Raw genomic sequence first — 10846 nt, forward strand, 5'->3', positions numbered from 1 at the left:
ATCGTGTCTCATGCATCGAACCTGGACTGGTGATTCGTTTCACATATGATAATATACATGTTTCAATGCCATTCTCCCAAATCATCCCACCCTCACCCTCTCCCACAGAGTCCAAAAAACTGTTCTATACATCTGTGTCTCTTTTTGCTGTCTCGTATACAGAGTTATCGTTACCATCTTTCTAAATTCCATATATATGCATTAACTTTTCTAATGTATGGTCTTACAATTTAGATTACAGACAAGTATGGATGAAGTGGAAGTTATTTATTGAATATCTTCTAGCTTTAGTCTAGGATACTTTTTTTTTTTTTTTTGCAAATTGCACTTTTTCTCCCCAAAATGTTGCAACTAGGGTTTAGTTGATAAAAAAAAAAAAAGTCGTTACTGTATGCACTGTTGATTTCTGGCAGAATTCAATAGCGGGAAAGTGTTGTCTTCTTTTTTCTGTAACCTGTTTTTTTTCTCTATCTCCTAGCCATCCTGAATGAGAAATGGAAGGAGAAAAAGTATGTATTTCTTTCTAGGGACATTAACTTGGAGTGGCAAGCCTCACTTCTTCCATTTTATTGGCCAGAAGTTAATCAAATTATTTTCACAGGTTTTCCAGGACAAAACTGTGTAGAGATCGTCACATATCAAATAGATCCTAGGGTTGGTATTATTATAAGTTTCAACAGATATTTGAGAACTACCGGCAGATACATTAGCAGCAGAGTTTTCCATGTAATCCTGTAATAGGAGAAACAGGCATATTAGGACACATTCCAGTAGGGGTTCTGTTCCTTGTTGCTGTGAACCTTAGTCTTCATCCCAGAATTGACAGTGGTGCAAAGTGTAGTTTCTAGGGCTTTGTTGGAATGGCCATAGTTTATCACCAGATCAGGTCTGCTTTTTGGTTAGGGCATGCTTCCTGGTTGCTTTGCCTCAGGTCTTCATTCCCCGGTCTCTCTGTGAAACCACACAATGTTGCTTTATATATAAACTTATTTTCTAATTGGAGGAAAATTGCTTTACAATTGTGTGTTTGTTTCTGCCATCCAACAACATGAATCAGCCATAATCATACATATATCCCTTCCGTTTTAAACCTCCCACCCCTCACTCCATTGCACTCCTCTAGGTTATCACAGAGAATCAGCCTGTGCTCCCTGAATTATATAGCAACTTCCCAGCAGCTAGCTATTAATAGGTTACACACAACAGTGTATGTGCATCGCTACTACCTTTCCCATTCATCCCACCCTCTTCTTCCATTCACCCCATCCTCACACTCCCCCGCTGTGTCCACAAAACTCTTCTCTATATCTGCTCTCCATTCCTCCCCTGCAAATAGGTTCATCAGGACCATTTTTCTATTAATATATTCCATATATGTATTAATATATGACATTTGTTTTTCTCTTTCTGACTTACTTCACTCTGTGTAACAGGCTCTAGGTTCATCCACCTCTTTAGAACTGATTCAAATTTGTTCCTTTTTATGACAGAGCAATATTCCATTGCATGTATATATCATATCTTCTTTATACATTCATATGTTGATGGACATCTAAGTTGCTTCCATGTCCTGGTTATTGTAAATACTGCTGCAATGAACCTTGGGGTACATCTGTATTTTGGAACTGTGGTTTTCTCGGGGAATATGCTGGTATTGGTGTTGTTGGGTCATATGGTAGATTTGTTCCTTTTTTTAATAAAGGTGTGTCTGTACCATTCTCTATAATGACTGTATCAGTTTATACCCCCACCAACAGTGCAGAAAGTTCCCCTTTTCTCCACATCCTCTCCAGCATGTATTTTTGGTAGATTTTTTGATGATGGCTATTCTGACTGGTGTGAGGTAATAACTAATAATAGTTTTGTTTGCCTTTCTTTAGTAATTAGTGATGTTGAGCATTCTTTCACTTGTTTATTGACCATCTATATATCTTCTTTGGAGAACTTTCTGTTTATATTTATGACCATTTTTTGATTGGGCCATTTGTTTCTATAATATTGAGCTAAATGAGATGTTGATACATTTTGGAGACAAATTTTTCTCATTGCTTCATTTGCAATTATTTTCTCCCATTCTAAGAGCTGCCTTTTTAATCTTGTTTGTTGTTTCCTTTTGATCCCTGGGTTGGGAAGATCCCCTGGAGAAAGAAATGGCTAACCACTCTAGTATTCTGGCCTGGAAAATTCCATGGTCTTTATTGTCCATGGGTTCACATAGAATGGGCTTCCCTGATGGCTCAGACAGTAGAGTCTCCCTTCAATGCAGGAGAACTGGTTTTGACCCCTGGGTCAGGAGGATCCCCTGGAGAAGGAAATGACAACACACTCCAGTATTCTTGCCTGGAAAATCCCACTGACAGAAGAGCCTGGTGGGCTACAGCCCATGGAATCACAAAGAGTTGAATGTGACTGAGTGACTAGCATACACATTGTTTCCTTTGCTGTGCAATGTAAATGTGTAAATGTAAAAAGGTTTTACATTTAATTAGGTCCCATTTGTTTATTTTATTAATTTATTTATTTTAATTGGAGGCTAATTACTTTGCATTATTGTATTGTTTTTGCCATACATTGACATGAATCTGCCCCGGGTGTACATGTGTTCCCCATCTTGAACCCCCCTCCCACCTCCCTCCCCATCCCATCCCTTCCAATGTTCATTGCAGCACTGTTTATAATAGCCAGGACATGGAAGCAACCTAGATGTTCATCTGCAGATGAATGGATAAGAAAGCTATGGTACATATTCACAATGGAGTATTACTCAGCAATTAAAAAGAATATATTTGAATCAATTCTAATGAGGTGGATGAAACTGGAGCCTATTATACAGAGTGAAGTAAACCAGAAAGAAAAACACCAATACAGTATACTAACCCATTTGTTTATTTTTGTATTTTATTTCCATTACTCCAGGAGGTGGGTCAAAGAGGATCTTGTGATGATTTATGTCAAAGAGTGTCCTACTGCCTGTGTTTCCTCTAAGAGCTTTATAGTTTCTGACTTTACATTTAATCCATTTTATTTTTGTGTTTGGTGTTAGGAAGTGTTCCAGTTTAATTCTTTTATATGTAGCTATCCAGTTTTCCCAGCACCACTTAATGAAGAGGCTGTCTTTTCTCCATCGTATATTCTTACCTCCTTTTTCAAAGGTATGCGGGTTTATCTCAGGGATTTTTATCTTGTTCCACTGGTCTATATTTCTGTTTTTGTGCCAATAGCATACTGTCTTGCTGACTATAGCTTCAGATGACATGATACTATACATAGAAAACCCTAAATATGCCACCAGAGAATTACAAGAGCTAATCAATGAATATAGTAAAGTTGCAGAATATAAAATTTATAAAAGGGAAATTAAGGAAACAATCCCATTCTCCATTGCAATAGAATGAATACAATACCTTAGGATACATTTACCTAAAGAGACAAAAGACGTGTATGTATAGGACACTGATGAAAGAAATCAAAGATGACACAAACAGATAGATATACCATGGTCTTGGACTGGAAGAATCAATATTGTAAAAATAACTGTACTACCCAATATAATCTACAGATCCAATGAAATCCCTATACAAGTGCCAATGGTATTTTTCACAGAAGTAGAACAAAAATTTCATAATTTGTATGGAAATAATAAAGATCCTGAATAGCCAAAGCAATCTTGAGAAAGAAAAATGGAGCTGGAGGAATCACCCTTCCTGACTTCAAGCTACAGTGTCCTTCTAATGAACTTACTGTCTGCTTGGGGTCTCCCAGAAGTTAAGAATCCACCTGCAATGCAGCAGATGCACTTTCAATCCTTGGGTGGGGAAGATACTATGAAAGAGGAAATGGCAACTATTCCAGTATTCTTGACACAGAAATTCCTTGGACAGAAGAGCCTGGTGGGCTATAGTCCATAGGGTTGTAAAGACTTGGACACAACTGAGTAACTGAGCACACACACACACACACACACACACACACACTGTCTGCTTAAAGCAGGTGCATCCAGTCCATCTTGTGACTAGGAATTCTATCACAATGGTTTTGCAGACTGATGGCAAGAAACCTAGTAACAGAAGCCAGAGGAATACAGTTTTGTGTGTTTTTTTTTTTCTAAGAAAAATTAGGTACTAGGGATAGGAATCCATGTGAACTAATGTGAGCTACTATTTTTAAAAGACATAGAGAGAATGTAAGGACTCCAACTTTAGAATGGTCAATTGTAGGAGTTTTTGGACTCTCCTATAACAATTTGCAGGTACACACCACACATCTTCCCTTAAGCTAAGTGGTTTAGATGATCAGTGTCCAATTTCCAAGTTTCTTGCAGAAAAATCTGTATTTCCCACTTGCAACAATCTGAGAAAAATAATCTTTGTCAGATGGCTCTCACTGTTGGATTTTCTCCAAGCAATAAACTCAATGATTTATGCTTCCTCCATTTTATATCTAGATTAATATAACATCATTAATTTCCATTTATATAGAGTAGGATAGAGAGAGTAGGAAAGATCGTGATCAATACCACTTTTCCCTATACTCCTTTAACTAGAACTCAGTCACAAGAACTCACATAGGTGGAAGAAAGGCTAAGAAATATATCTATATTCAAAGAAAAATATGTTATTTTATGGACATAACATCACTCTCTCTGCCATATTGTGAAATGATTGGACGTAAGTGGGATCAGGTTCTCTGAGAAAGGCAAATAAATAACACCCTACAAAGCACTTTATTATGATTACTATGAATGAACATGTTTAGAAATGGAACGTATTCACAAAATTCAGGAGAGAAGATATTTGTTAAGGTTATTGTTTTCTTTTTAAGTTGATTTTTTTAAGCATAAATAACCTTTGTTTTTCATTTAAAAATACTAAATACTGGAAAAGCAGTATTCTTTCCCCAGCACATGTGAAAATAATGTGACCCCAAAACAGGTCAATTAGAATCTATATAAAAGGAAAATCTGGAAATAGAATTTGTTCTCCTGGGACACTACACAGAGAAGCTGGACATGAGAGAATGGGATATGAAAGATAAAGGAAAAACTGCGTGCAAACTGCAGAGAAACACCCAGTAAGACATTCGTAAAAATCTGTAATAATTTTTTAAAGTCAGTCTATTCATACATTCTTAATATGATAAAAAAGAAGAAATTTTAACAAAGATGTCCCATACTGAAATTTTTTTAAATTTTATTGAAATATAATTTATATACAATTTTGTGTTAGTTTCATGTGTACAACGAAGGTTCAAATAAATATATATATTACGTATATATTCTTTTTTTTACATTCTCTTCTTTTAAAGGTTATTACAAGACATTGAGTATATTTCCCTGTGTTATATCCTTTTTGGGTATATATTTTATATATAGTAGTGTACATATTTTAATCCCAAATCCTAATTTATTCTTCCCCTCACTTCTCCTTGGCAATAACAAGTATGTTTTCCATGTCTGTGAGTCTAAGAAATATAAAAAGACCACAATGATCAAAGATAAAAGAAATTAGAACTAAAGAGACATTGAAGATAACTTTAGATTTGTTGGAGAATCATTTTGGTAAAAATGAGTTAATACAGAAGATAAGCAAATTGCTGGTATGGATAATTGGTTTAAAATATTCACTCAGCATGAACAGTTGACAAGAAAAAGATAAAATTGCATAGAATAAAAGAGAAGTATGAGGCATACAGAGTGAGGTCTACTTAACATCTCTAAAATAAATATTTAAAAGAAATTAAATATGCTATGTCTGCTTAATTTATAAACATGTTAAAATATTAAACAGATAAAACCTTAACTTAAACCTTAAATGAAATAATTTTCATTCAGCCCTTATTTCTCAAGTTTTTTTGTGTTTATCAATATTACTTTGGATCAAGAGGGAGAAATAAATATCAACCATACATTAATATAGTGAATGATGAGAATTATAGTGCTATCATTTGGAAAAAGGGAAAAGCATTGTTAATTATTTTGTGGTCTAGGTCTATTTTAGGGAACATAGACTTCACTTAGTGATTTAAAAAAAAAAAAAACTCTGTTCAATATAGTTCAAGGGATAAAATATGGCAGATATCAAAATCTGGCTTACAGTCTTTCCAATCACCTTTATTCATTGCAGATTTTAAAAGTAAATTTCTCAGACATTTTTCTCACTGAGGTACTGACCTTTCACCTAGAATCACCTAATCAGGTGTACGGAGAAGACCAGAAAATTAAGAGTAAATATAAAGACATGGAGATGCAATTTGGCTTTGCAGACTATTTTTTTTAGTATTCTAGAATTCATTCTCTGCATAGCTGCTGTTCAGAAGCAGATTGAAGCACCATCAATGTTTCCATGAAAAAGCTTCATGATATCATTTTACTGCCTTTCCTGGAGGAACAACATTAGTTTTCATAAATCCCCAAGGGGTTCTGTGAACTCTCTTATACACTTATATTCATCCTTTTCTGCTTAACTTAGCTAGACTGGTTCCTCTTGTTTTTATAATTCTTGACTTATATAGGGTAAAAGTTTTAAGAAAGTATATCTTAATGTATGTCTATTGAGATAACACTATCTTTTAAAGAGCAACTGAAAGTTTTACTTTCAGTGTAGCTCAATTCTTCAATGTTATCTTCTATATTTGTTCTACGTGCTTTTTAAGAAATCCTTGCCGTTACCTTCTATATTTGTTCTACGTGCTTTTTAAGAAATCCTTGCCTCTCCCAAATTTGTGAATATATTCTTGCATGTGTTATTCTAGCAAAATTTTGTAGCATTTAATTTAGGCCTATGGCACATCTCTATTTGACTTTTTTCCTCTATGATGTGAAACTAGGGTTAAGTTTCTTCTCTTTGCAGTATGGATAATAAGCTGTTTCAGTTTTATTTCTTTTCCCATGAAAATGCTTAGTGCTCTCATCAAAAACCATTTGGCTTGTTCAACCCATAAAGAACCTGGAAGTCATCACCCCAACCATACAAAAAAAAATAATAATAATGCTGACACACTGAAAAATAAACAATTTTTATATCCATTAGAGAATTGAGATCTCGGTGAAAATTGCGGCACTGAAAAGCTTACGAAACACGAGCAAGTATAGAAAATTACAGCTTATGAGGAGCAGAAGCATAGACTCAAACAATTATAACTACAGCCACTATCTGCAAGAACATTTTAAACTGTAACTGATGAAATGCTGGAGGCTAAGTGTAGGCTAACGAGAGATAAAGACTCTAAGGGACTCAGTCTCGGGAGACCACCACATTGTAATGAGCCCTACCAGATTCTCCTGGTGAAGATAGCAGAAAAAAGCTATCTTATGCAGAATGAGGGGGGAAAACATGCTTTTGTAGTTGTATTGAGAAATAATTGACATGTGTGTCGATGCCAAGTTGCTTCATTTGTGTCTGATTCTTTGTGACCTCAGGACTGTGGCCCACCAGGCTCCTCTGTCCATAGGGATTCTCCAGGCAAGAATACCGGAATAGGTAGTCATGCCCTCCTCCAGCGCTCTTCCCAACCCAGGGATCAAATCCACATCTCTAAATGTCTCCTGAATTGATAGGCAGGTTCTTTATCACTAGTGCCACTTGGGAAGCCAACTGACATAACACCACTCTATGTAAGCTTAAAGCATAGAGCATAGTGGTTTTATTTACATATATTGTGTAATGATTACCCCTAACATTCATCTTCTCATACAGATAGGTTAAAAAGAAAACAGAAAAAAAAATCTTGCACCAATAACTCTTAGAATTTACTCTTAACAATTTTCTGATATATCATACAGCAGTATCAACAAAAATCATCATGTTGTATATGACATCCCTAGTACCTATCTTGTAATGGGAAATTTGTACCTTTTGACCACTTTACCCAGCTTCCCTTTTCTCTCCCCTTCCCCTGGTAACCACAAACCCGATCTCTTCTTTTTCTATGAGATTTTGTTTACTTTTTTTAAGCTTCCCTATACATAAGTGAAATTATTCAATATTTGTCTTTTTCTGTCTGACTTATTTCCTTTAGCATAATGCCTTCTAGGTCCATCCATGTTGTCTCAAATGATTTCTCTCATTTTTGACTGAATGATATTACAGTGTTTCTGTATCACAACTTCCTTTTCCTTTTGTCCATTGGTGGACACTTGGGTGGATTTCGCCTTCACTACTGTAAATAAGGCTTCTAAAAACATCACGGTGCAGATATTGTTTTGAATTAGTGTTTTCATTACTTTGGAAATATTCCCAGAAGTAAAATTGCTGGATGGTATGGTGGTTCTATTTTTAATTCTTAGGGGATGTTTTCCATAGTGGCTGTACCATTTTACAAACTCACCAGAAGTTCACAGGTTTCTCTTTTCTCCACATCCACACTTGCATTTGTTATCTTTTTGATTCCTTTTTGATTATAATCATTCTAACAGGTGTGGAAGATAATTCATTTGCATTTCCTTAAAGACTCATGATGTTGAGCATATTTTCATGTACCTATTGGTCTTTCCTATACCTTCTTTGGGGGAATGTTTATTCAGGTTCTTTGCTCATTTTTAATTGAGTTATTTTATTTTGTTTTATTTTTATTAAGTTGTAACTTACTTATTTTTCATATCAATCCTTTACCAAGTAAATGATTTGCAAATATTCTTTTTGTATCAGGATAATTCCCACATTGTAAAACGAGTTTGGAAGTGCTATCTTCAATTTTCTGGAAGAGTTTGAGAAATATTGATGCTAATTCTTCTTTAAATGTTTGGCAATCATTCTATAGGTTTCCTTTTCATTCTGTTGATGATCTCTTTTGCTCTGTAGAAGCTTTTTAATTTGATGTAGTCCATCTGTTCATTTTGTTTCTTGTCCTTTCATTGTCATAACAAAAATTCATCACAAGACCTGTGTCAAAAAGTTTTATTCATATGTTTCTTTGAGGAGGTTTTTTTTTTTTTTTGTGATTTTGGGTCTTACATTTAAATACATTTGGAGTTAATTTTCATGAGTAATGTAAGATATAACTCCAGTTTCTTTTACATGTGAATAACCAATTATCCAAGCATAATTTATTAGAGAGATGTCTATTCTACATCATGTTTTCTTGGGTGTCTTGTCAAATATCAGTTGACCATATATTCTCAGGCTTATTCCTATACTTTTGATTCATCCCATTGGTCTATTTGTCTGTTTTTATGACAACACTATACTTTTTTTGATATTTACAGCTTTACAGTGTAACTTGAAATTAGGTAGTGTGATGCTTCCTGCTTTATTATTTTTTCCTTAGGATTTTTATTTATTTATTTTGGTTATTTGGGCATATTTAGTTTCTAGATAAATTTTAGTTTTTTCTACTTATGTAAGAATGTCATGGGAATCTTGATGGAAATTGCATTGAATCTATAGATGACTTTGGGCAACACTGACATTTTAACATTAATTCTTCTAATACATGAATGTGAAACTCCTTTCCATTTATTCAATTTATTTCATCAGTCTCACGATTTTCAGAGTTGAGAACTTTCACCTCTTTAGTTCAATTGATCCTAAGCAACTTATTGTTTTTGATGTTATTGCAAATGGAATAGACAGCTTCATTTCTTTTTTTAAAAAATTCATTGTTTGGGTATAGAAATGTTACTGATTATTGTGTTAATTTTAATCTTGCAAGTTTACCAAATTTTCATTGACTGGATCCAGTGATATTCTGGTGATCTTTAAGATTCTCTTTCTATAAGATCAGGTTACCTACAAATAGAGACAATTTTAGTTTTCTCTTTCCAATTTTCATACATGCATGCATATGTTTGTTTATTTGTTTAGGTTACCTGATTGCTCTAGCCAGGACTTCTGGTATTATGTTAAGTGAGAGTGGTGAGAACAGAAATTTTTGTCTTATTCCTGATCTTAGAAGAAAAACTTTCAACTTTTCGTGATTGACGATAATGTTGGCTGTGGACCTGTCATATACAAGCTTTATTATGCTGAGAATTATTTCTTCTATACGTAATTTGTTCAGAGATTTTTATCATGAATGGATGTTGAATTCTTTTGAATGCTTTTTTTTGCATTTTTGAGATGATCTTATGATTTTCTTTCATTTTATTAATTTGATATATAACACTGATTTATTTGTATATGTTGAAAAATTCCTGCATTTTTGCTTTCTGACATTCCAAGGATAAATCCCACTTGATAAAGAAAAATTTTTTTATTGAGTTGGTGAATTCAGTATACTAATATTTTGAGAAATTTTGCATCTATATTCATCAGGGATACTACCCTGTAATTTTCTTTTCTAATAGTATCTTTTTCTGATTTTTGTATCTGGGTAATGCTCACATTGTAAAATGAGTTTGGAAGTGTTTTATTCTCTTCAATTTTTTGGAAGAGTTTGATAAATATTGATGGTAATTCTTCCTTAAATGTTTGATAAAATTTACCAGTGAATTCATCAGGTCTTAGGCTTTTCTTCATTGTAGACAACATTTTTTTCTTATGATGAGAGATTTTAAACTTTTACGAGAGTTATGAGTAATTTATGTGCCACTATTGCCATAGCCTCAGAATCTGTTACTATATATTTACCATTACCAGTGAGATTTACACTTCCTGTTATCTTTTTATAATGTTAACTAGTAAAATTCTGCTTCCATTCAAAGAACATACTTTAGTGTTTCTTGTAAGACAGATCTGGTGGTAATGAGCTCCTTCAGTCTTTGTCTACTTGGGAAAAGCCAAAGACAACAAGAGACACAAAAACCAGGACACTGGAGGACATTTTAGCCTTTGACACCATAGTTGAAGCTCATAGTAAATGTGGCCCATCAATTCACACTAAAGGTCTGTCTATCTGAGTTCTTTTTATC

This window comes from Moschus berezovskii, chromosome 17, assembly GCF_049115385.1.
Source record: "Moschus berezovskii isolate FMDL1 chromosome 17, NW_MosBer_1.0, whole genome shotgun sequence".
NCBI lineage: Eukaryota > Metazoa > Chordata > Mammalia > Artiodactyla > Moschidae > Moschus > Moschus berezovskii.